Source organism: Anas acuta, chromosome 14, assembly GCF_963932015.1.
Source record: "Anas acuta chromosome 14, bAnaAcu1.1, whole genome shotgun sequence".
Taxonomy (NCBI): Eukaryota; Metazoa; Chordata; class Aves; order Anseriformes; family Anatidae; genus Anas; species Anas acuta.
In genome coordinates, this window is record NC_088992.1 from 2,860,261 (window position 1) to 2,884,451 (window position 24,191).

General features: G+C 42.7%; 1 long non-coding RNA gene across 5 annotated transcripts; it reads right to left on the reverse strand.

The window, feature by feature from the left end:
- Positions 1-681: 681 nt before the first annotated feature.
- On the reverse strand, positions 682-23,180 carry LOC137864124 (uncharacterized). 5 transcript variants are annotated; one of them, XR_011101327.1, is made up of 5 exons: positions 23,033-23,180; positions 21,894-21,995; positions 21,192-21,299; positions 5,651-5,814; positions 682-1,057 (listed from the first exon to the last, which is right to left on the reverse strand). It is a non-coding gene; the product is annotated as an uncharacterized lncRNA (long non-coding RNA). The 5 variants fall into 5 exon arrangements; XR_011101326.1 differs by lacking the exon at positions 682-1,057 and adding an exon at positions 1,493-2,832 and having other exon boundaries at positions 23,033-23,179; XR_011101324.1 differs by lacking the exon at positions 682-1,057 and having other exon boundaries at positions 2,839-5,814; positions 23,033-23,177.
- Between the last annotated feature and the right edge of the window lie 1,011 nt (positions 23,181-24,191).

A 24,191-nucleotide genomic window follows, 5' to 3' on the forward strand; every position in this document is an offset into this window, starting at 1 on the left:
GCCGTTTTATGTTTCTATGTATAGAGACCTACTGGCAAACGTACAGTGGAACAAAGATAGACATCTAGATATATTTGTACCTACCGTTCATGTGCCTATATGGAGATAGATTCTTAATTAGATAAGTAAACAATGGAAACTTTTAAAATTTGTAGTTTGAGTGTACTAAACTCTATATTTATCTCTCTTACTTCTTTAGTAATAAGGCTTTCTACGCCTTCCCTGAGTGACAGCTGATCTCAAGGCATCGCTCGGGGTGCGTGGTAGGGCAGGCGGTGTGGTTTTGGACCTGCCTTTGACCTGCACTGAAACACAACTAAATACATAAAAGTGAAATAAATATCTTTCATGCTCTTAACACCAAAGAAATATTGGGTTCGATTTTTATTTATTTATTTTTTTTAGCAGAAACATCATTTCTGAACTATCAAGTGAGGTGATTGCAACATGGAAGAACTTGAGCAGAAGTCGTGTGGCGAGATAAAATTTTAGAAATGTGGCTTTATAACCGGTGTGGTGACCTGGGTGTTCCCTGAGCATGGGATCCAAGGGGACCAACAGGCATCTAACTCCGGATGGGAAGAGTCGAGCAATTTCCAAACTGCAAAAAATAGACACCTAGCAGATTACAGACCAAACACATCCAGTCCTCTTGTATTTTTATTTTATTATTTTTTATTATTATTTTTTTTATCTCTCTGCCTTTTATTAACACACTGGTGCACTGATCTAGCCCCAGGCTTATTGCCAGCATCAGCAATAGCAGTTGCTTCTGCAAGATGCTCTCAGACAGCTCTGGGCTTACGCAGCCCCCAGCCATGCTCGTGCTGGCTTTGGTACAAGCAGGGCTGCAGGTTGCTCACCCAGGCACCAGGCTGGCAGAAAGAAGCAGCCAAACGCCAGCACCGTCCCTTCACAGGCTCCTCTCCCCATCTTTGCCCAAAGATACTGCTCATCCCTGTCGCTCAGGGACTGGGCCTTGCCTGTCCCAAGGGTTTCCACTAAGCCTCAGAGCTCAGATGAAGCCTCAGTGAAGACATTCCTGTAGCATAATGTCCTAGTTTATTAAAAACTAAAGAATAAATTAAAAAAATAAAATAAAAAATAAAAAAAACAATTCTAGGGTAACAGATGAACAGTTGTCCTAAATCTGTAAAGCTCTGGACATTTCAGCAGGACTGTGACAACTCTCACAAATTCAGTTTCAGACCATGGGGCCTGAGATCTCAGGAGATCTGTTCGCAGGTTTCCCAGCACTGCTGAAAGAGCTCTTTAATTGTCCACAGAAATCAATCCCTCCCAGCAAACTGAAAAGCAGTTTTGCTTATTTTTATTAAGCTTTCTTTTCTCCTATACTGGCAGGCTTAAAGGAAGCAAAGATATAAAACAGAAATATTTAAGAGAACATTCATTAATTTGTAATAGCTACAACATCGTGTGTTTCAAAACCCAGTCTCTCTGGGAATCCTGTGTTAAATAATCATTCCGATAGTTACACAGTTCCAAAGAGGATATATATTTCTTTGCAACCAAACTTTAAAAATTAATGAGGGGAAATAAATAAATCCAGCAGAACCCAGATGATGACTCTGACCAACTTTGCTTTCTTAAAGAAATCTGATGGCTTTAAAAGCTTTCTCCTTCTATCGTGGTCTAGAGTTTGGTTTTTAACTATAATCAATGTCTTCTTGGTCATTGTAATAAATGATAAAAAGCACAACTTTAATAAGTTGACAAGAAAACCTGTGCATAAGACTGGAATAAGAAGCAGACATCAATTAATAGACCGAAGGCTTTTCCCAGACTCAGCACTCCATTCTCCAGTAAACTTCTCCAAGGGCTTGTTTCAAGAGCGCAGATACTGGAAGGGCTGTCAGGCAGCAGGCTTGGGAAAGAAAAAAAAGGAGATTCGTGGAGAACAACATAGAAGTGCGTGTGATCCGAAACTCTGTGCAATGGGCAACCTAGCAGTGAGCAGGGCGAAAAAAAAATAAAAAAAAAATAAGCAAGGTCCAGGGAAAATGCCATCCAGTACACTGGTACAGGAGATCGCTCTGGTGCAGAGAGCAGGGTTTATAATCTGTTTACCAAAGTGTTCTTCTGAAACAGGCTCTGTAACTTCATTCCTTCTTGGACATCTAAAATAGTCTGTGAGTGTAGGACAAAATCTAACTTACAGTTACAGTTAGGTAATACAAGTAACAAAACCAAATCCTTAAAGATATTGCTGTGTTTCATCTTAAGCAAAATATTAAATTTGTGCATTCACCAGAAATGAAAGTTGACATTCAGATGCAAAGCTTGCCTGGGATCTCCTATTTATGCATTTCTTCAAGCTTCACATGAGCTATAAAAGCTGTACAGATTTTGTGATAATCCCTTGCTTTATTTTATTCCAGGCTGGAGGGACAATAGAAAGCAAAAAGCAGCAAAAAGGATTAGTAAAATATCCTTGCCTTTTTAAGCAAAATGTTACTCTTAGGCTGTAGAATGTACTTTTCAGTTGGTGAAATTCTTAATCCTATCAAACCTTTTTGTGATTTTCACTTTCAAGGTCTGTAAATATTTTATTTTCAGCCACAATAGAGGCCATTTATAACCCCTTGATGTGTTGCTGGGGCTCCTATTGATGCCTTTCCAAGAGTCTCTCTAGCAACAGATTTCTTCCTAATTTTACCACTATCAATTTTACCCAGCCTATTGCACAGCTGGTAAACTCCAGAGAACCTCACGAAATCCAACACTAGGAAATCACCGTGGAATTTTACGTCTAGATTTCAACACTAACTCATCAGCAGCTGGAAATGCAGGCTAGAAGCAGTAATTCTGTTCCTGCAATGCAATAAAAGTACATGTTAGTACCACTATTTTTAGCCAGTACAAAGCTTCCACTTCCCCAAGCTAAAAAAAGGCAGAGATGAATGAGAATTGTCTGCAAAGTGTAAGTACCTACAAGCCTCTAAGTGTGCTTGCTCTGAGTGCTTTTTGATAGTCAGGACAATCCCAGTTTGCTTGTTAAAATCCACACCAGCTCCATACATCAGGAGGTACATCTCCACTTTTCTTCAGCTTTCTGGCTACAATCAGCTCCCAGCTACACTTTTTTTCACGGGTCATCTGGACTTACCTCGACTTTCTGCTCCCAGTCCTGGTTCTCACCTAGCCTTGACTACTGGACCAAGTGCCCAAACCCAAATCATGCCTTACACGTAAGCTGCCATCTACACTGCAGGATTTCCCAGACAATATTGTGCAAATGCATATGTGCATTGTAAAAAACTACTATGAATGCAAACTTTCCTAAACCCTTTGATGACAGCAATAGAAAGTGGGACTGCGAGTGCTGATGTGATGTTGCTTACTTGCATTTCTCATTATTGTAACAAGCAGTCGAGCTACAGGCACTACAAACCAAAGAGCAGCCAGGGACTAATTCTCCTCTGATTGCTATCCTGCCGCTGATAAAATGTTACAGCATAGACAAATTCTGCCCTCAAACTTTCATATAAACACACATACATAAGCAGCCCCGCGAAAGGCACTCGGCAGTATCGTTCCTAATTAGGAAGACGAGGCAAGGCACAGCATTCGTCTGCTTGAGGAAAGCGCAGGAGAAGCTGCACCAAACCAGCAACATCACAGCACCTTTATCTGAATGGGAGCCAAACGCACCCGTAAAGGGGAGAATGGGAAAGGAACTGCATGGCACTGAGTCCCAAAGACACCCAGAGCAAACCCAACTCCCTCAGCCCCAGCTCTCTGCTGCTGCCATTGCCCTGAGGACAGCTGGCAGCTCCCCCGTGGTGCTGGTGCTGTGCTCACCACCCAGACAGGAGAAAGTTAATTCTCAAAACAAAAGCCTGAGCACGTGGGCAGGCTGGCACACACCACCTGGAGTTTCAGAAAGCTAGCAGTTCACTTGGTTTAAGTTTTCTAAATTTGCTGTATTTCTGTTTTGGTTTTATTGCTGTTCTGTTCCACCTCCTCTCCGCCTTTCAGGGCCCCTGTTGTCAACATTGCTTAACTGGAAAGGGCTTTCTCTAAACATTTCCAAGTAGCCTTTGGAAGGATATCTTTCCACAGCCCTTGAAGTTTCTACTGAAATTATTTTCCTCTCCTATCTTAACAATCTTTTTGCTTCAAGAGTATATTTTTTCTTGCTCTGCTTTTTTAACAGGCCTCCACATGGCCACGAGCCACCAGTCAGAGACTTTCCATTGACTTGAAGGAGCTTTAGTTCACACTTCAGGTTCAAAAGTTTTCTGCCCCTTCTCATCTTCAGATCCATTTACCGCAGCGCTTCCTACCCACACAGAAGCTCGTTTGTATGAGCTGGAAATCTCATGAGACGGTGGCTCTCAGGTTGTTTCCAATTCCCAAAGAAGGCAGTGTTTTTGCCCTCAGGCGGTTTCAGTAACTCCCATTCTGAACTGGCAATAAACATAATTTTTCAGGCACCAAAGAGCCTCAGGTTTGTTCGGGTTTAGATAAAACAGATGGGGGTACTTGGCCACTTTTAGCCCTATAAATTTCATGAGGTTTGAGTTTAGGGTGCATGCCAAAGTGGATACCCCGATACCCGTCCCCAGGCATCCGGTCACAGCTGGAGGGTGAGCATCAAAAACTCATCATCAAGGGGATGCACCAAGTGAGGATCTACAGAAAGCTTTCTCAGATTCAATTCTGGTCAATGTTTTCCCCAAAATCAGGGATGAACAAACAGAAAGGGCATGTTTAGACTTGCAGCAGATCTGAACGTTGAAGCCACTACTAGTATATTGAAGGGCAAGACTAAAGTTCAATATGATCTTTAAAATAGAAATAAAAATTGATGAAGTTCAGTATGGACAGGTCATTAAGTACAACAACAGCCAAAAAAAAAAAAGTAAGCACTAACACACAGTATCGGATGCACCTGGTGAAGAGGTTATAGTGAATACAAGCCAGATTGTTTCAAAAAAGTGAAAAAGGAAGCACCAGACCGGTGTGTGTATGGAGTATTTCTGGTGGGATATACAACAAAATGTTTCAGTTGTGTTCAGCATCACTGTGGGCTCACTCTGGGGCCTCAGCTCCAAGTATATAGAGCAGCTGGAGAGAGTGCAGAAGGCAAAGAGGAATGGTTGGACCACCTGAAAACAAGGCCTGTGGGAGAAGACCGAGAAAATGGGATTGCTGAGCCCAATGAAAGGACCACCAGCAAGGGAATGGCATGGTTACAGTCCATAAGTGGCACTCAAACAACAAAATAGTTTATTAACCACATCCGCAGATGACACAATAAGGATGATGGACTTCAGCTTTGGCAAGAAAAATTCGGGTTAGAATTTAGAGAAACTCCAGTGGCAGGGTGCACTGGAACAGGCTGATTGGAGAGGCTGTGGCGTTCCCATCGTGGGGAGTCTTTAAGAACAGATTTAAAGGTTTTTCACTAGAATGACAAAGGTAGCTTTCCTTGTAGTGGTTCAGGGGATGGGTCAGAAGACTTGAGAAGTCCTTCCCTTGCTCATTAAATAGCTGGCTATGGTTAGGTTCTCTGGGAAGATCAAAGTGAACACTTAGCCAAGCACAATGCAACCGTAGATTCACGGATGTTGTAACAATACAACTTTCTGGAGTTTTAAACCCTCAAAAACAGTTAGCAGCCAACCTTGCCTGGAAGCTCCACAGAGATGATGCAACTGCACTCTGCTGCCAGGAGTCTATGGTGGGAACGGGGAAGAGTCCACCTTGATTGCTTTTCACTTCCAGAGCCACAGGGCTCTCCCAGAACTGGCTTAGCTTGAGTGAGAAGGATGGTGCTCCAGTCTGTGTCTAACATCCAAAAAAAAAAAAAAAAAGCATTGACAGATAGATCTCTCTGATTTTTGGTCAGCCTATTTCCAGCCCTACCCACCATCTCACCACCCCTTACCCTCCTCCACCACCTCTTCTGAGCTCCTCCATCACCTTAACATCTGAGCATTTAGAACAACACTAAGATTTTGCCCAACAAGGGAGACAGAATTTCTGCCTTCTGTGTCTTTAGAGAAAAGATCAATGCTGAGATCAGCCTTAAGGAAATGAATACATGAGGTAGCAAAAAGATGAGTAACCATAACTGTCAAACAGGGAGCAGAACCGCACATTGTTTGAGTGAAGCGAACGCTGTCCCAGGAGCCTCTGCCTTCCACACACGTCCTTTCTTTATTCTTCTCAAAATTGGTTGAGGCAAAGGTAAACAACCAGCAGAACACCCTGCACTTCACCCAGGAGCAAGACATTGTAATCCTGGGCCAAATCCTCGCTTTATGGCAATGATTTACCCCAAAGGAGGGTCTGGCCACCCGCTTCAGTCCCAGTCCGTCTCATTGTTCCCTGAACGCTGCTGTGTGCATGAGGTTCATTCAAGTTTAGCTCCCTTGACTCTCCTGATATTTACTTACACAATTATTTCATGTAGACTTATTGTTCAAGCCTTTTCTTTTGTTCTTGTAAAGATTAACTTCTTAGAAACATGTTCGGCCAGCAAGGCATTTTGAAATATAATTCTCTGGTGGTCTATTTTCAGAAGTGAAATACTTGGTGGTCACTATGTTTTACTAGTAGTACTTAGTGGTTTTAAAAGCTGTTTTCTGTTCTATGCATTAACATAATTTGTTTACTATAAAAAGACTCCTAAACATATATTTCTGCAACCTTCCTTGCCCATTACAGGAAGAAACCTGAATGTTATATCAAAAAGACTCAAACAAAGTCAAGTCTCAAAATGTTCTTACCCCAAAACAACTTTACTTGCAGACTACTTATTTTCCCGATGAGCTTAAAAGCCCTTAAAACAACAACACAGGCACATACACCACAGCCCATCAGAAATACATCGCATTCCCTTATTGCTGCAAGAAATACCATGATAGCAAAAACCCCAGCATGCACGAGTCAGACACCCTGAAAGCACAGACCATGCTCTGCACTCCACAGACAACATCAATGGAAAATAAAGAGTCATTTACGAAGTTACAGGGCTTATAGCTGTGTCTCAGCAACTGTTCCTGCTCCCTGCTCCTGCCTGCAAATGAATGAGGCAAGCAAAGACGTCAGAGCCTTCAGAAAATGATTTTTAACTGAATGATAGAATATCTTGAGTTGGAAAGGACCCACAAGGCTCATCACGGGACCACCCCAAAATCAAACCAAATGATCAGAAAAAAAATAATCTTCTTCCCCTATCAGCCATGCTTGCTGCTAGTGCTTCATTCTGGGTAAATTTTTAACAGCAGGCAGTGTTTGATGCACCGCTCTCCTGTTCGTGGAGTACATCGTTAGGTGGTAGGACAGGGTATTTATTGTCCACGTGTGAGCTGCCCTGCCGAGACAACGGGATCAGCCAGGTCTGCACCCAAAAAACAGCCCCCGTGGGCTGCCTATGTGGGCATGAATGCCAGCAAAGCAGCCTGTGCAGTTCAGAAATCATCATAAAATGATATTGATAAACGGCAAGCAGTTCAGAGCAGGACTAGCAAATGATGAAGAGCCTGAGGGAATGGATGGCAGAGGGAAGATTAGAGGAATTGCATATGTATGGCTTTGACCAAAGGAAACAGTCCAGGGATATCTGACAGGTATCAACTTCACAGAGAAGAAAGTGCTCAGGGTGGGAGAGGATGGATAACTGGGAGCAATTAGAGACAGCTGAATAAAAACAAATTTCGGTTCAACATGAGGAAAGAGAATCAGAGAAGAAAATTAGAATATGAAATAGTTTGGGGGCAAAAGGGCCATGCGTAGAAGCTTCTTCACTGAAGAATTCAAAAGCAAGCATGAGAAAGCCCTAAATACACATCCAGCAAGGAGAATCATCCTTTGTGAAGCAGAGAAATAGTCGGGGTGACCTACTAATGTTTCACCAGCTCCAGGACCTAGTGCTCTATTTATACGTGACCGCATGGTGGGATACAACGCAGTGAAGTCGAACACGTTCGCTTCTCAGGAAGCCTTTTCTTGGTGCCTCTGCTCCCACGTGGCCGGCCTTGGAGGCAGCTCTGCAGACTTTTCTTGTGCTCTGGGACATTTGACCGCTACTGCTGGTGGCAGCAGGAGCCGAGCAAATGTAAGCAGTGTCACTCTGATCAGCAACCAGAGAGCAGAGGGCTGCCAGATGCTCTCCTCTCCCTAGAAAAGCTCTGGAGCAACGCGTGCGACTAGGTTCTTCGCCTTTTGCCAGAGTTTACATCTATGACACAAACACAATAGCCTTGTACTGACATTTGCTTCAATAAACACCGGGAGAGCTTCCAAAAGCCAGTTGCAGACAGTTATGAAAACTAACCAAGCCACTGAGCTATTATATAAATGGTCTTCCAGGGCTTCATTATTGCAGTTACTACTGGACAATAACAAGACTCTGAGGGGCTCCTACAATGGCAAAGTCCTGTTTCTGATCCCAGAGGCTTCTGGCTCAGCCTCTTCTATTCAGGCACACCAGAACTAGCCCAGCTCTGAATTGCAAGACACCGTGGGGTTAAAACCCCAGCATTGCATCAAGATTAAATACATCTGTTATGAAAACCTTCTGTGCTTTGCATACATGATTCAATAAAGAGCCTTAGTGGGATAATTATTTCACCCAGGTTATTAACCAGAATTTTCTTTACGTTTTTTATTATTATTATTACTCCTCAGAAAAAAATGTTTAAGGTAAACAACTCCTAATTGTGCAAGAATTGCATTAAGTGGGATGCTCTACCCTGAATGCCCACTCCCGGATATTATGTACCATTACCAAAACTCATCCTGGTATTAGGAAATGAGTTTTATATTTCAAGAAGCTTCAAGCAGAAGCTGCAAGCAGGCAGCACACGTATGCAAAACATAACAGTCCCTGAGCAGGTCGGCTCCTGGCTGCCACAGGGGACCTCGAGGGGCGTGTGAGATGCCAGAAATCGGCAGAGCCGGGGATGGGCGCTTGGCCCCCAACCACCCGAGGCTCCCCACGGTGTCCCCATGCACCAGCTGCGGGAACAGAGCGGCGACAAAGCGGTGGCACCGCTCCGGGGGAGCCCCGAGAGCAGCCGGAGCAGGGCTGGGGGCGCCCGGAGCCAGCCCAGAGCCGGCCGCCAGGGGGCCCCGCACGGCCCCGCACCCGGCGGGGCTCCGGGGGATGCGGGCTCGGGGTTGGGATCGCAGCTGGGAGCAGGGTCAGGCCCCCAGGAAAAGGGGCTGGATCGTGGAAAGGCACTGGGGGGGGACAGCAGGCAGCGTGGACAATGTGTTGGGGGATATGAAGTATGATCTGGGCTCTTCTTGTGCTCAGGTGATGCAGAGGTTAATTAAAAAAAAAAAAAAAAAGTTAAGAAATTATGGTCAAGGAAGGAAAGAGACACAAAAATGGGCTCTGAAGCCCAAGACCCAAAGCAGCAGTGCTCAGCACTCCCATCCATTTGCTGGTGACTGCATTTAACCGATAGCCAGGGCCCCTCACAGCATCTCAGGGCTCAGCTCAGAGCCCTCCAGAGAGCCCCACGGCACCAGCAGTTATTTCACCTGGAAAGCCTGACCCAGGAGAGCCCTTGTAGCACATTTGCCAGATCAGGTGGTGGCTGCATCCCTCTCCTTTCTGCAGCAGGACTCAGAGGTGCGGGCACTGGCTCAGGATGCGGGGAGCACGATGCCAGACCTCTCCCCCCCACAGCCCGCAGGATGCTTGGGTGGGCAGAGGCTGCACCTAAATCCTGCTCTTGATATTTTTCCCTTACGAAGTATGGAACATACAGCTTTATTTTCCTGTTCACAGGACAGTTTATTCATCTTGGAGTTTTAAAACATGAAAAATAAAATGCCTCCTTGCGCCTATGTGCTGTTAGGAGAAAAAGCGCTCTAACCACCGAACTAATGTGAACGGAAGGGCTCCAACAGCCTTTGTGTCCAGAGCAAACTGCCATTTGGCAAAATAAATTAAAAAAAAAAAATCCCAGTCCATCACAAGTGTTGCTGGAGAAGTCCTACAAGTTTCAGCCCTTCCGCACAGCCAGGCAGAGCTTTGCCTACTCGGCAAGTCCTGCCAGCGCAGAGGTGTTGAACAACCACCTCAAACCCCAGTGTCGCAACACGCCGGCCTTGCTCAATCGCCGCCTGACCTTCGAGACTTCTGGAGCCTGCCAGTGCCTTTCTCCTCAAATTCAGCTTGCCCCACAACTTGAATGACACAGGAAGGTGTCCCGCAGTGCTTTGCAGAGGGCCACTTCCCAGCGGGGTTTTGTTAAGGGTAATTAGCTGAGCACCCACAAAGGATGAGATAGATAACTGGGAATGCCACAGTCGAAGCTGAGAGTGACCACTAGTCAGCATTGCAGCCTTTCGACAGAAAACACATTGTTTTCTGCTATGTGGACAAACAGGTTGGACTAATTACTACATATAATCATTATTATTTATGCTCCACAGACATCAGAGTTTTGTCTTTAAATGAATTTATAGAGGGAAAAAAAATCACAAAGCTGAATAATCCCTTTAATTATATGCTTAAAAATCCTGAATGGAAGAAATTAGGAGACACAAAGGAACAAACATAAACTAATTATTCCTTGTTTTGCAACTAACGTATTTCTATGGTAACCACTATGGTCTTCGAAGAAATTAAATGAATTTAAAAAAAAAAAAATCAGTTCATCAGGAAAGTCACCCAGTAAAGCCACAAAACAAAGATCTTTCAAATAAGCCTAGAGATGATGAAGGAGAAAAGCATGCATTTTCCCAGCTGTTGATCATTAGAGCTATGAAACTGCATTTTCATTAAAACCACCAAGTAGATTCTCCCTTACGTGCTCTGCGGGGAGGTTGGTGGGTATATGAATGGGCACACACACACAGAATAAAGGAGAGAGATGACTTCTGTGCACAGTGCGCCAGTACAGCAAGGTGAACAGAAGACAAGAATGTGGATTTTTGTTCAAGAAGAGTTACACTTTCTGCTCACACTTATTTTTTGAGGTTGACAACTTCCAACCTAATTTTAACACAACCTCAGTTCTCCTGTGCAGCTTTAGGTAGATTTTTAAGTGTTGATTTGAACAAGCAGTGTCCCAGATCTGTCTCTCCAGTACAGGAAAATTTTCCAGTAGGCAAAAAAAAAGGTGTACAATTTTAATAGGTCAACAACACATGAAGAGTGGTGTTGTACCCAGTAAAGACCAAGTTTACACATTTTTGCCCTTGAAATGTAGGAAATTAATCAAAACCAGGCACTTAAAACCTTAACCAGGCTGTCATCAGCTTTACATTATTAAAGTTTAGCTCAAGGGGTGCACTGCCAGAGGAATAATTCAACCAGAATGGTCCACGAAGCAAGCAGATTTGGGCTCTGCAGGAGGTTTGCGTCTTCAGGCTGTGCAGAGCTTGTTAGCCAAACAGACAATTCATGCAAACATGCCTTACTCCTCTTTTGTCTGCACCACCAAAACCAATGGCTTCCCCTATCACATCTGTGGCCGTGCTGGCAGCTACAGATAACGAAATGAACCGAATAGCCTCGTACAAAGAGATCCTCGGTTTTCAGTTGAGGAAAGTCCCTGCAGTTGAAGCCGAGGAGCAGGGTTCAAGCCCTTTTACAGAGGTTCAGAATTTTTTCCACCCTTTGTGCTCTACATGGCGCTTTTACTGTCATACTCCCATGTCTAGCTTCATTCAGCACCGCAAACAGAACAGGAACTTCGTGCACTGTGTTCAGTTTACAGTTTTCTGCAGTAATCTCTCTCTACGCTGGCATGAGTTGTCACAAACAGAAGAAATACCAAGACCCCTGCACGTCAACAGGGCAAAAAGGCTGCCCAGCTCCCTGCAGCATGGCTTTCTGTGTAACAGCTTCACCATTTCTCTTGGGTGGTTTTTGCCACAGCTTTGTAAGGAAAAAGACGTCACAAATCCCAGGCTCAGTCCAGCAAGAGATTCATTCCCACCTTTGGTTAACATAAGATTATTAATATTCTTAATAATGGCAATAACAACTCCTATTAAGACAACCTGCTGGCTTTGGAGAACAGGTTCCTATTTTCCTCAGGTTCTAATTTTAGAAGCTTCTGGCAACTATGTAAACTTGTGAGCTAGAAACAAACATGAAAACAATATAAATCATTTGTTGAAAGCGTGGGGTGGGCAACAAGACCCAAATATCCTGCAACACTGAAGTCAGCCCCAGACTTTCAGATCTGCAGAGTAGATGAAGTGCAGCACAAGAGTTTCATGGGCATGACTGGGTTGATGCTAAGAGAAGCTTTCCCATCAGCTTCACTGGAAGACACAAAGCACACAACAGAGAGTAACCAACACTGGGCATCAAACACTAACCAGATTTGGGAAACAGGGATAAGCACACAGCCATGTGGAGAACCACAAAGGCATCACATCACATGGGTGAAACTTGCTCCCGTTTGATACAAGACCCTCCAGCTCTGTGCTCACTGTGGCCCCATTCTGCATTTTCTCCACCAAATCCCCACTGCTATGTTTAGAAAGCACGACAGTGGTGAAATGCTCATTTTGCATTTGTTGTAAGTTTTCTTCAAAAGATAAAGCACCTTTTCACACACTGAAACACATCCCTAAGGTCAAGTCTGTTCATATTCCATTTTTCTTTCTCATTAATCCAGAAAAAAAAAAAATCAAAAGCTATACAGCAATTTGCATCATACTTATAACAGACAAAAGAGCTGAAAAATCTTCATGAGATTTTTTTGGCTCTTTATTCTACAGAGCACTTAAGCAGAAGCTTAATTTACTTCACACGAGTAGTATGTGACTCCAGTGGGACTATGTATCTGATTAAGAATGAATCCAATTGTCTCTCTAGATCAATGCCATAATTTATTCCTCCCTGAGTATTAGATAGATCCTTAAAGTATCTTTGATAAACACATGCAGTGCAAAGGATTAAGTGATCCAAGCTATAAAGTCACACACCCTAGTGGAAATCTCTCAGATACATTTAACATCATCACTCAATCATTTTGTTTCTATTACATTTCCTATTTAAATAAACTCCTTGCTTTTGCCAGAAGTCTGTACAATGAAGAGCTCATAAAAGCAGCCCCTCACCTTTTCCATCAATTTCTTGACAAATTCCAGATTAAAAAAAAAAAAAAAAAAACATTTGTTGGGTCAGATCCCTTCAATAGGGATAAATTTTCAAGACTCTGGAAATATAACATAAAGACATATATAAGAAATATAACAAAGATAAAATATACACGAATTTTGCCGACCAGTTACATGCCACTAAATCAGATACAGGAGCTGCTTTTGCTGACAGCTGACACTTCGGACGTGGGTTTCTTTACCTGCACTCCAGGGACCCTCACACACTAGACTCTGGAAGTTAGCACTTCCATCAGAAGTAGGATTTAATAGCCTTCACAGCAAACAGTGACCCTACAGGAAAAATAAATGAGTATGTGTTGGTAGCTGAAGGCGAAGGCATGTTTTGCACACATGATGTCACTCTTGCAACTCAGGAAGAACTAATTGCTTGGCTTGTTGTAGTCTCATACTCCTTGGGTTCACTTGCAAATTATAGTCGTCTGGAGAGCTACAGTATGTCATCAGCACACAGCAATGTTGTCTGAAGCGTAATTAATATCTGCCTTTCTTTTCAAGTTCCTTATTTACCCTCTTTCCCCCATGACAAATATGTTAATGACCTCTCCAAAACCCACAAGTTGTCATTTTCAAAGAGCCCCCGTCTTTCTGCCTTGAGCTGAACACTTGAGACTAAATCACGGTGAGCCTGTTCTTGCCCCCATTAAAGCTGTTGAGGGTTTTGTCAGTGACTTCAGTGTAAGCAAACTCTCACAGGCTCTAATGGGAGCAGGACCACAGACCTATTTTACTTTGCACCTTCAGCCAGAGGTAAAAAAAATAAAAATAAAAAAGCAACACACCAAACAAACAATAGGCAAGGATTGTCTTACAAGTCGGCAGGATTCTGAGTTGAATCAGGTGCCCAAGGCAACACCAGGATCTCAAGCCATCCAGTCCTGTGGGTTGCAAAGCTTGCAGGGTCCTAAGAAGCTATTTGGTTTTGATCAGTTCTGAGAACGTGTTTTTAAAGTTCATTTAGATTTTCCAGCAAAATTACTATCTGCTTACCTGATTCTAAGTATTTTTCTGCGAAGGGTAAAACATTTCCCAGAGCTGAATATAGCTGCATGTGAAAATAAACATACAAAATGTGTACATCAGTGACAGCAATAACTGTACTGCTAGCCCAGACCATCACCGTGGAACATTTTGATACCAGTTTATAAAGTACTGCTTGCACTCATACAAGGACTTGAATAATCCCAAATGCATGACTTTTTTTTTCTTAATATATATGTATCTTTACAAATGAGTCAGGTTTACAAATAATAAATGCATTTACACTAAAACCAGAAATAGGGTCTCCTATATTTAATTACCCACAACTGTGTTCTACTTTTCCTTTTCTATTAAAAAATCCCCTGATTAAATCATCCGCCATGCGGCAGAAATCTTCATAAAACAAAGAAATATTATTTCCACTACTACATAGCTGTTAGTTTCATATGTGAATAAAGAATTTCCCTTTCCAAGATTTAAGCACATGGCAAGTCCCCATGGCATATTTATCAAGTTTTCACATGTTTCTATCCTGCCAATTAGCAAGGTGGATCTTTTGAAATTCTTACCATATTACTAATATGAACTTACTTGCAGGAAAGAAAGTACAAGATACATTTCTTCTTTTGTACATACTGCTGTAAAATAGAGGTTCAGACACCCATATTTTTCTAAATCATTCTCTTTCTTCTCTGTACAATCTCCTTCTCCCTTCCTTAGCTTCTAAAGCATACTTTACACCTGGCCATACCCTGATCTTGATATTAGCTGATACTTAGCACACCTCTTATTGATCTAGTAGGACTTGCATGAGCAGACCCTCTTGGGGCAATGATTGCAAGCCTGTGTCCATAGTTTTTACTTCAGCTCACCCTCCGAAGCATTACAGCCACATCAGAAGCAGTGTATTTGAGGGTGAAAATTGTATTTGAGAGACACTACAAGGTCTGCTTTGTTGAGACTGCAGTGTTACGCAGTAAATTTTGCCTCACCAGGCACATCTTTTTCCAAGCACCTTTTTTCCCAGTCAGGAGCATCAAACCATCTTATGAGGTTTCCAAAGTGTGGGCAGGGCCAGGAGGGATAAAGCAGAGAAAGGACCATAAAACAGAATGACTCTGCTACCCCAGCCAGAGGCAGACTACAATAATTTAGGAAGCTTACAGCCTGACACAAGTACAGGAGAGTCATCTGAGCCTGTGCAGCAACACAAAACCAGGAAGGGAAGTTTTGTTTTCGTGTCTTTCAGAGACAACACTTACAGAGAGCACTGGGGTCAGTCTTCCAGCAGGGATTTTCAAGATGCAGACTATTCCAAAAGCATAAACCACATAGATCTCACAGTAACCCCTGACACAGCGCTGTGACACAGAGAGTCTCAGTTCTGCTGATGACAGAGGTGGAAGGAAGCCCACGGTCCACAAGCACCAAGGTACGGTACTCCACAAGCTACCTGCCATTTATATTTTTAAAAGGCTTTTATGCTACATTGATAAAACAATGTAAAGGGAACATAGAATATAAACATTTCTGAATGACAGAAAAAAATCAATTCCAGCAGAATTTCTTTTTCTTTAACGACTTATATTGATTCTCATTCCATCATGGTTTGGATGCGTTTCTTCAGTGTTATTTTAAAAGGCCTCCTGCATTCATCATTTAATAAAGATAAACCCTCTGCTTTTAAAAGCTTTTATAAGTTTCTAAAGTTTGCCAGACTTTGTAGCAAGCCCAATGGATTTTCATGATCTTTTCTCTTTTATCAAGAGCAGAACAGGGACCATGATTCAAGATTCCTGGTTTCTTGTCTTCATTTTGCAATACCATCACTGACAAGCTACATTTGACACCTCTGTGCCTCAGCTTGCCTAGTTCATAAATGGGCCCAGCAACACCTGTCACATGGTGTTAAAAGGTTGAGTTAATTACTGCTCATAAATCACATTGCGAAGAGAAATATATATATATATGCAAAGTAGTTTTGATGTTGTAATAGAATTGCATTGCTTTAAGATGCAATTAAATTGTTATGAGATTCATATTTCTTGTATCACTTTGCTACCCATTAGCATTAAATATTACTTCCAGAATATTCAAAACCTAGGTACAATATTTGTGCAACTCAAGACGACGCTACTCAGGACACTCACTGGGGAAGATACTGGAATAGGAACAACTTTCTCTCTCCATCTCCCATTGAAGTGCAGTGATTTTTGCATTCATTTTAAGTGCTGTAGGACCTGAATATATTCACCGTTGCTAATAAGCCTTGAAAAGCAACACTGCCACTTTATAAGACACAAATCCTACATTTAATAGCTCAGTTGCAAACAAACACTTCTCCTCCCTCCCTTTAACTAGCACACTGAGTGACTGAAGGATTTAAAATGAGGCACCATCGCTTTGTGAAATGTTTTGAGATCTGCCAAGTACAAAGTAGCATTACGATTACCATTTTCACTTTGATTTTTTTTTTCCTCCATGAACTACTTACTATCAACTACAGCTGCTTTGTGGACGAGGAGCAGATAAGGGGTTTAGGCATGAACACCATACCTTTCAGAGTATCACACACAATCATACACACATATGTGGCTTGCAGTAGCAGAAATAGGATCAAGCTATGAAGTTTGAATTAGATGAGAAAATTCCTATTTAAGACTGCAATGATTTCCAAAGCTTTTTTTCCTCCTGCCCACTAGAAAGACAAAGAAATATTACAAATTTCCCAGATCCAGAATTCAACGGTGTCCAGTGAAACTGTCTTTATTTGGGTTTTACCTGAATTTCAGTTATGAGGTATAACTGAAGTAGACATTTTCTGTGCCTCTTCTATGCTACACTGAAATGGCATGAAAAGACAGGAGGAGGGGGAACAAAGCAACGAAGACTCACCAATGGAGCTGCCTATGGCAATAGACTCAATTTCCTACACATTTTCTTTCCATTTTTCTCATTGCTACAGTGGATTGAATGCTCCCTGTGCCCCAAACAGCATACATGACCACAAGTGGACATAAGGAGGAGACCTGAAACTCTAATAAGCAGTTCTGTCCAGATACCCTTTGACAAAATCCCAGACAATGACATGTTTATAGAATTGTTCCCCAGCACTACTCCATCAAGGAACAAGAGCTCCATTCCCAGAACAGCTTACACAGGCTGTTCTACCTCTAAAACAGGCTGGTGAATAAAATAGTATGTTTTTAACTATTTCAAATTTAACTGTTTCTTTCAAAGACTGGATATGTTTAGCCAGTGAAACCCGAGGTTTACTATTGGGATTTTCTTCTTAAATCTTGTATGTGGGAAAATAAAAAGATTACTAACAATGTAGAAATACTTAGCCTGCTCCACAAAGCAGACCTCCTGCCTTGGAATTAGTATGGCAATTTGACTTTGGGGCTGAAATTTCATCTTCACGGAAAAAGCCAAGTGAAGGTTTCTTAACGCCTCCTAGCACCCGATGAATAAATGACAAAAAGTAGGTTGTAATTCATCTCATGCTTGAAATCAAGACGAGCTGTGGGTACCCTGGATTGCCCAAATTCTGATCTGGATCCAAAGTCACAGTTTTTAAAAGAAGGGGCTAGACTCAGAATATAGACACCTCTATGCTAGAGAATGCAGACGGGTAATATAAATCATACATGACTGCAGGATCTGGCCCTCATTTGGGGGCAGAATGCTGAAACTGTAATTGCTCTTGCAATGAATAGCTGATGAATGAAAACAATTAGTCACTTTATTTAACCTGTTGTTAGTTCTGCCAACACAAGTTTACAGAAGTCATTAGTCAGACTGCACACAGAGAGAAAAAAAAAAAATCCAGAGATTTGATTTTAAAAATCATGTGATTAAAAAAGCTCCGAAAGAAACAGGTGAAGATGTTTGGCCTGCCCTTCTTTCCAAGCAGGATGGAGGGGCACGGCTGTCCCTGTCCCCCCTCCTCTGCCTGCCCCGCAGGGACAGATGGCTCCTCAGCAGGCACCGGACTCCCGGCGAACACCCTTGGCCCTGCAGCAGCCGGCCCGCAGCACGCCACCATCAGAAACAGCAAGAAACACCTCGCTTTTCTGCATTTAACCTTCTCGGGTTTGAAGGTCTGGAGACACAGGGCCACCACAAGCACAGGCTTGTTAAGTCTGCCTCCCTCCCGCCTGCCCAGCTGGCTGTCAGCCATTTTGTCAGCATCCCCAGTGGCACTGGGCTGGAGGGGAAGGGTGGCCATTTTGCTGCCCTTTGGCCCACACATGGCCCCGCAAGGCAGCAGCCATCTTCACTGGGGGCCACGAGTCTGTGGACAGCCTGTCTTTGAAGTGGGTTAACCGCAGACACCATCAGCCAGCACCACTGGTTGCTCAAACCCCACCAGGAGATGGCAGAGAGCTGCTGCCATGGGCAGTTGCAGCCAGCATGAAGCACCCCAGGCCCTGACAGGAGCCCCTCGGCACCACACACTCCTGTACCGCTCTGTTAAGACAGAAAAAACACTGATTTAGCCTTCACTTGCTTCAGTTCAGAAGTTAAAATTCTACTGCAATTAAAATGCTATTTCATGTGAGCAAAGATACGTTGTACAGAAACCATGTATGTTCATACTGAGCTCAGGAGATTTGTTATTAAAAATGGACAAATCCAATTTCCCCATGCTTCACAGTGGTGTGTTCTAGTATCAGTATTGGAAGAGAGACTACGAAATAGACTGAATACGAGCTTGTGACCAACTTTGTGCAAGTGACATCTCTCTGTGCTTCACTTCCCCAGTATATAAAATGAAGGTACTCATGTACCTTAAAACCACTGCTGAGCAAAAGGCCGACCTCCATGTCCATGAAGAATTACAGCCTGGATACTGTTTGTATTCAGTATACTATGAGATGTTCATGATCTCCTCTGCCTCATGCACATGTTCTTTTTGTGCTTTTACTCAAAGCATCTCAAACTCTCTACATAAACTTGTTTGAGGGTTTTTGTTTTTTTTTTTTTTTTTTTAAGAGGTGAAAGTTTAAGATGTTTAAAGGTCTTACAGACATCCTTGTCAGACATCCTTGTTAGATTCTAAATGAGATTAATTAATAGGTAAACACAAGTAATTCTTTGCTTTAGCCAGACCATCTCAGATATCACAACCAATATCTTCTTTAAGGATAATTCAGATTGTTCCATCCACTTTCTAGATGATGATTACTACTCAAGAAAGTCACAGGAGAATAAGCTCTACAGTATTTCTGTACACCATATGCTTAGAAACAGAAAGGAGCCTTTTTGTGATTCTTCTGTGTGAGTGAATCCCTATGAATCTCTTGTCAGCTTGGTTCTCCAGGAAGTAGTACTGAATCTCCTCAGCAGTGTTTTAATTGGCACCGTGAGAACATGCTGTCATTGCTCCCCTTCATTTTCTAAGGTATCATTCCAAAATCACAATACCTACTTCTCTGATTATTTTATTTGGCAACCTAGAAAGAAAGGCAATTGCAATGTTTGCTATTAGCGTAAATAGAAAGAGAAAACACCAGATCATTTGGAGAAGAGAATAAAAAATTAAAAAATCAGACCAGTAGAACCTGGTTATACTCAAATAGGAATCTCCAAAGGAAATGTGTGATTGTGTGTGAAGTACTGCTGGTGACTAAGAAAGCCATTTTCTTTCAGACCAATACTGAACCAATACTCCAGTATGAGAAAAGGGGCATGGTAATGCTAGAAATGTTATGTTCCCAAACGAGATGTTAAACAAATGTCTTTACCACGTGTGGTCATTAAAGATTTGATGTCAAGATGAAAGGTGTTAACCTTGGAAACCTGGCCAGATTCCAACATGGGTAATTACATTCTGTCTCCATAAGCAGTTCTCTGTAGAGTTTCAGCTGGACATTTCAGATCTTAAACCGTTATGTAGCCTTGCTGTGAGTGGCTTAAGAAAAGTATTGTCTGATTGCAGCAACAACTCAGTGATATTCTGCATCGAGTACTCATACTATGAAACTGCAAACCTTAGAGCAGTAACAAGTCACATCATGGAAAAACTATTCCAGCCCTTGTGCACTGCTGCAGCCTTTTTACACGTGAGTAACCCTAGGAATGCAGAGAAACCTACTGTGCTGATAAATTTTATGGGATGGACCTTTTCAAAAGAAGGAAAACAACAACAACAAAAAGATGGTATTTTCACTTGCAATTACCACCTTGGAAGAAACTCACGGATACAGACTTGTGTTGGTATTTTAGAGCAGTTAGCTGTTAAAGTTTGCATTCTAAACTGTTTTTCATAGAGGCATCCTGCCTGGATCTGTGAGTTATGGGAAAATTTTGTGGAGTCTTTAACACCATTACCAAGTGTAAGCATCATATCTGTAGCCTGGCCACTGAATGCTACCAGCACATTAAGTGCTGTCGCACTGAGACCTGCTCTGCAAGCAGAGCATTACAGTGCCAGACACTCTTCTGAAGGAAAGTTCCCCAGAGGCAGTATCTACACTGCTGGGCAGATGCTCTCTGCAATACACCCTGCAATCATGGTCCTTGGGTACACACCCTTGCCCCACGCTGACTCCATTGCAGGAGATCTGCATGCACACCCTTCCCCACATGCACTGGTTTCCTTTGTATGGAAGCCAGGGCACACATGGAGATGGGAGCTGAGTGGCATGCTGAGAGGTCCCCAGTGGGTACGATGTGCAGACCAGTGCAGTGGACAGTGATGAACTACAGCTGCCGATACTGCAGCCTGCATTCAGAGGTCAAGCAGAAAGCAGAACTGAGACTATTTTGTGCATCTTCCAAATGTTGAAAAGATCATTCTTACCATCCCCCTCATTACCATTAGCATTTTTTCCTTCCAAAAGGAAGTTATACTTTAGCTAAAGCGGGCAACTCCTCCAAGCCCCGTACTGAACACTGGTCCCATGCAAAATTCTGATGCAGAGATTTTTCTGATACAGAGTTTACTGAAGCCTGTCACACAAATGGTCTAAAGTTCAAGTGACAGCAAAATCAGACAGCATAGGAACACATTGTAAAGCGTGTTGCCCTTCTTGTGAATGAGAAGTCCTTATTTATGTAAAAAGTCATGAGCCTACCTGAACTTGTATCGATAGCCATATCTTAGATGTGTTCATTTCAGAAGAGCTTTAATAATACTACACAATAACCTGAGCCAGTGACAGTCTCTTTTCAATGCTAAGTTCCTGAAACCACAAAGAACAACACGGATTATTTTCAGATATTTTCCCAGTGCTCAACATGCAATTTATCAAATTCCCTTCAAGCATTCATCACACCCATGCAAATAATTTATTCTACCCTACAGAACGTTTGTGTTTGATCACAATGACAACTTACTGCTGCTATTCTTTATCAAATACATTATGGCATTTCAAACCTGGGAACAACACCTAAATTACGTCGAGGAAACATGTTGAGATGAATGTCCGTTCCTGCAATCTGTGCACCTCATAAACTCAGCAAGATTTAGTTATGTCAGCAAGGTCTGCAGAACCAAGACCATGCTTTTGAAAAATGAGTTGTTAATCTCCAAAAGGATTATCGCATTGGAAGATAGGCAAACACTTATCTCAAGATTATTGTTACAAGAAAGGCACTTTGATTATAAACTACATTTTTATCATTTAGGAGTCACCTGTCCTGCAAATACACATGCACTAATTTGTCTATGAAATCCCTGGGAAACCACAAACAGGTTTTAGAATCTGCTGATCAGCGTAAGTAGTCTGTCAGAATACCTTCAGCAAATAAAAGAAATGCAAAATACCAAAACATACCTAGAGGACACGGTCTTCTGGCTGGGTAAGATTGCAGGCTGAGACCCAAATAGCTGGTAATTTGGGGCGGAATGACTTCTACCAATCAATCAGTACAGAAAGCTAACATCACACAAATTACGCATTTAACAGGCAGTGCTTGACAGCAAGAAACAAGCTACAGCACAGAAAATTTCTGTGTATTTTAAGTCTTCATCTCAAACTTACTCCTCATACAATTCATCTGCAGGCTGTAATTTACTAAATCCATCTGTTGTTCCTACAGCTTGCTTTCTGGAAATGCTGCATTTCAAGGGTCTGCTTGTTAGAGAAGGTCAAAGAGTAAAGCAGGCCCTTTCATTTTAAGTGACTTGAAAGAAAAGGAAAGGAAATTTATATTTAGAAATAGAAATGATTAACTAGGGGAAATATATTAGAGTATTAAAATAAGTGACATAGAAGAGCTCTTACTTCCAATTAGGCTGACTTTACTTCAAAAAAAATATTTATATACAAATATAAAAAGCTGAGGAATGCTAACCTATACTAAGATGAAAGTATCTCATAAAATAATTCAAATTTAGCCTTAAAAATGGAATATCAGCTTATATACTTTTTCTTCTAGTTGTTCTGCAGTCTCTGCTTCTGTGCTTCCTTCTCTAGCCACCAAAACTTCTAGCAACTTGTGTTTCTCCGTTACCACACTGTCTCTTCTTGTAACTACACACCTTCCACTTCTCCATAGTTTTCAGAAACGTATCATCTGCTACTACTGCCTTGTCCCAGGATTCATACACAGCATGAGCAGACAACTAACAGATTCACCACAGGATTAAGGACACAGAGTCCCATACACCTCAGTCCAAAGCCGAGGGTCTCAAGCTAAATCTGGACTAGGATCCACCAAGACATGCGTTTGACTTCTGACTGCATTCAGGGCTTCTGTTATCAGCACGCTTGTTTGCTGAGATAAGGAGCACCAAAGCCACTTCAGAAAAACAGAAGAAAGCTGTGGGCAACTCCCGAGCATATCCCACGATCCGTGAGGCACTGATGGTGGAGCCGCACAAGACAGCACAAGTCAGCCCAGAAACCCCAAGGTGTGCCTGCAACCCCTATGGACATTCTCAAGCCTGTTTTAAATGGGTGAGCTCACATACCACAAGTGCTTTAGCCATCACGAAGGGGAGGAGGGAGACCGAGCCCCCTGCCTTATAAATACTCGGCAGCTGACGCTGTGGTTGCACAGGTGTGAGCTCCCAACTAACTCGCTAAAGGTGTGTCACAGCAAGCCCCAGTCACGCTTCAGGACTGCGGGACAGACCACGGTCACAGCTTTAAAGGAGGCAGTCATTGACTCTGTACAAAACAGCTGCAGAGGAGGACACAATCAATACGGCTGGACTTCGACCAGGACACTGGAATAGCCATCTGTACGTGTACAGAAGTTTCCCAGGACCTTTACGAGCAGAAGTAGCCAGCCTTTCAGCCTAGAAAAAATCTCAAGCTAGGTGTGCTAACGTCATGCTAAAACACTGGCTCAGGCCTGACTCAGAAGATCCCATGTCACCTACTGAGTCACCAAAAGCAGCCCTTGCAGCAGGGGTTTCCTTCAAGTCCCCTTTGTAAGCCCTGCTTCGGCCTGGCCCTGTTCTGCCTGTCAGATTTAACATGATGAGAGTCAAAAGTCATATGATGTAATAAGCTGCATGGCACGCCTGTTTTCTTAGGGGCTCTCCCTCCCTCCAACTGCAGCCCTAGCAAAAGGCCTTTGTCTGAGAGCAGAACAAGGAGCCCAACAGTGCATTTACTTACGGAAGACCTACTCCAGCAGCTCCTCTCAAGTCTCTGAAGTCAGCTCCAGTACAGTTATTTGGCCTAAGTTCATCTAAACTAAATGGGCTGACTCGGTTCAAATACATTGCACAACCAAATGATAAAATTGAGGGGGTAGGGGGGGAATGACTGGTGATGACACATGTACTTAACACTGCATGTCTCCTCTTTCCAGATTAGGAGGAGCTGGCAAGCTTCAGTCTGTACACATGCCAGCAGCGGATGTCGGCACATATACAACACTTTTCAGAACAACATACTGTTGAAACATGTAGTTCAACTCAAAGGCACCCCTTCTGTTCAGCTAGCCCAAAACAACTACAAGGATTGTCTTGCTTAATATGGTAGGATTTGTAGCACAGCTTTTAATGCTGCTTTAATCTGGCTTCTTTGGAGCTCCTTCAGAAGTGCAGGGATGTAGGTAGGAGGAACCACGCTGTGCTCTGCTCAAAGTCCCCCACATCCATTGGGACTAGGGGAAGT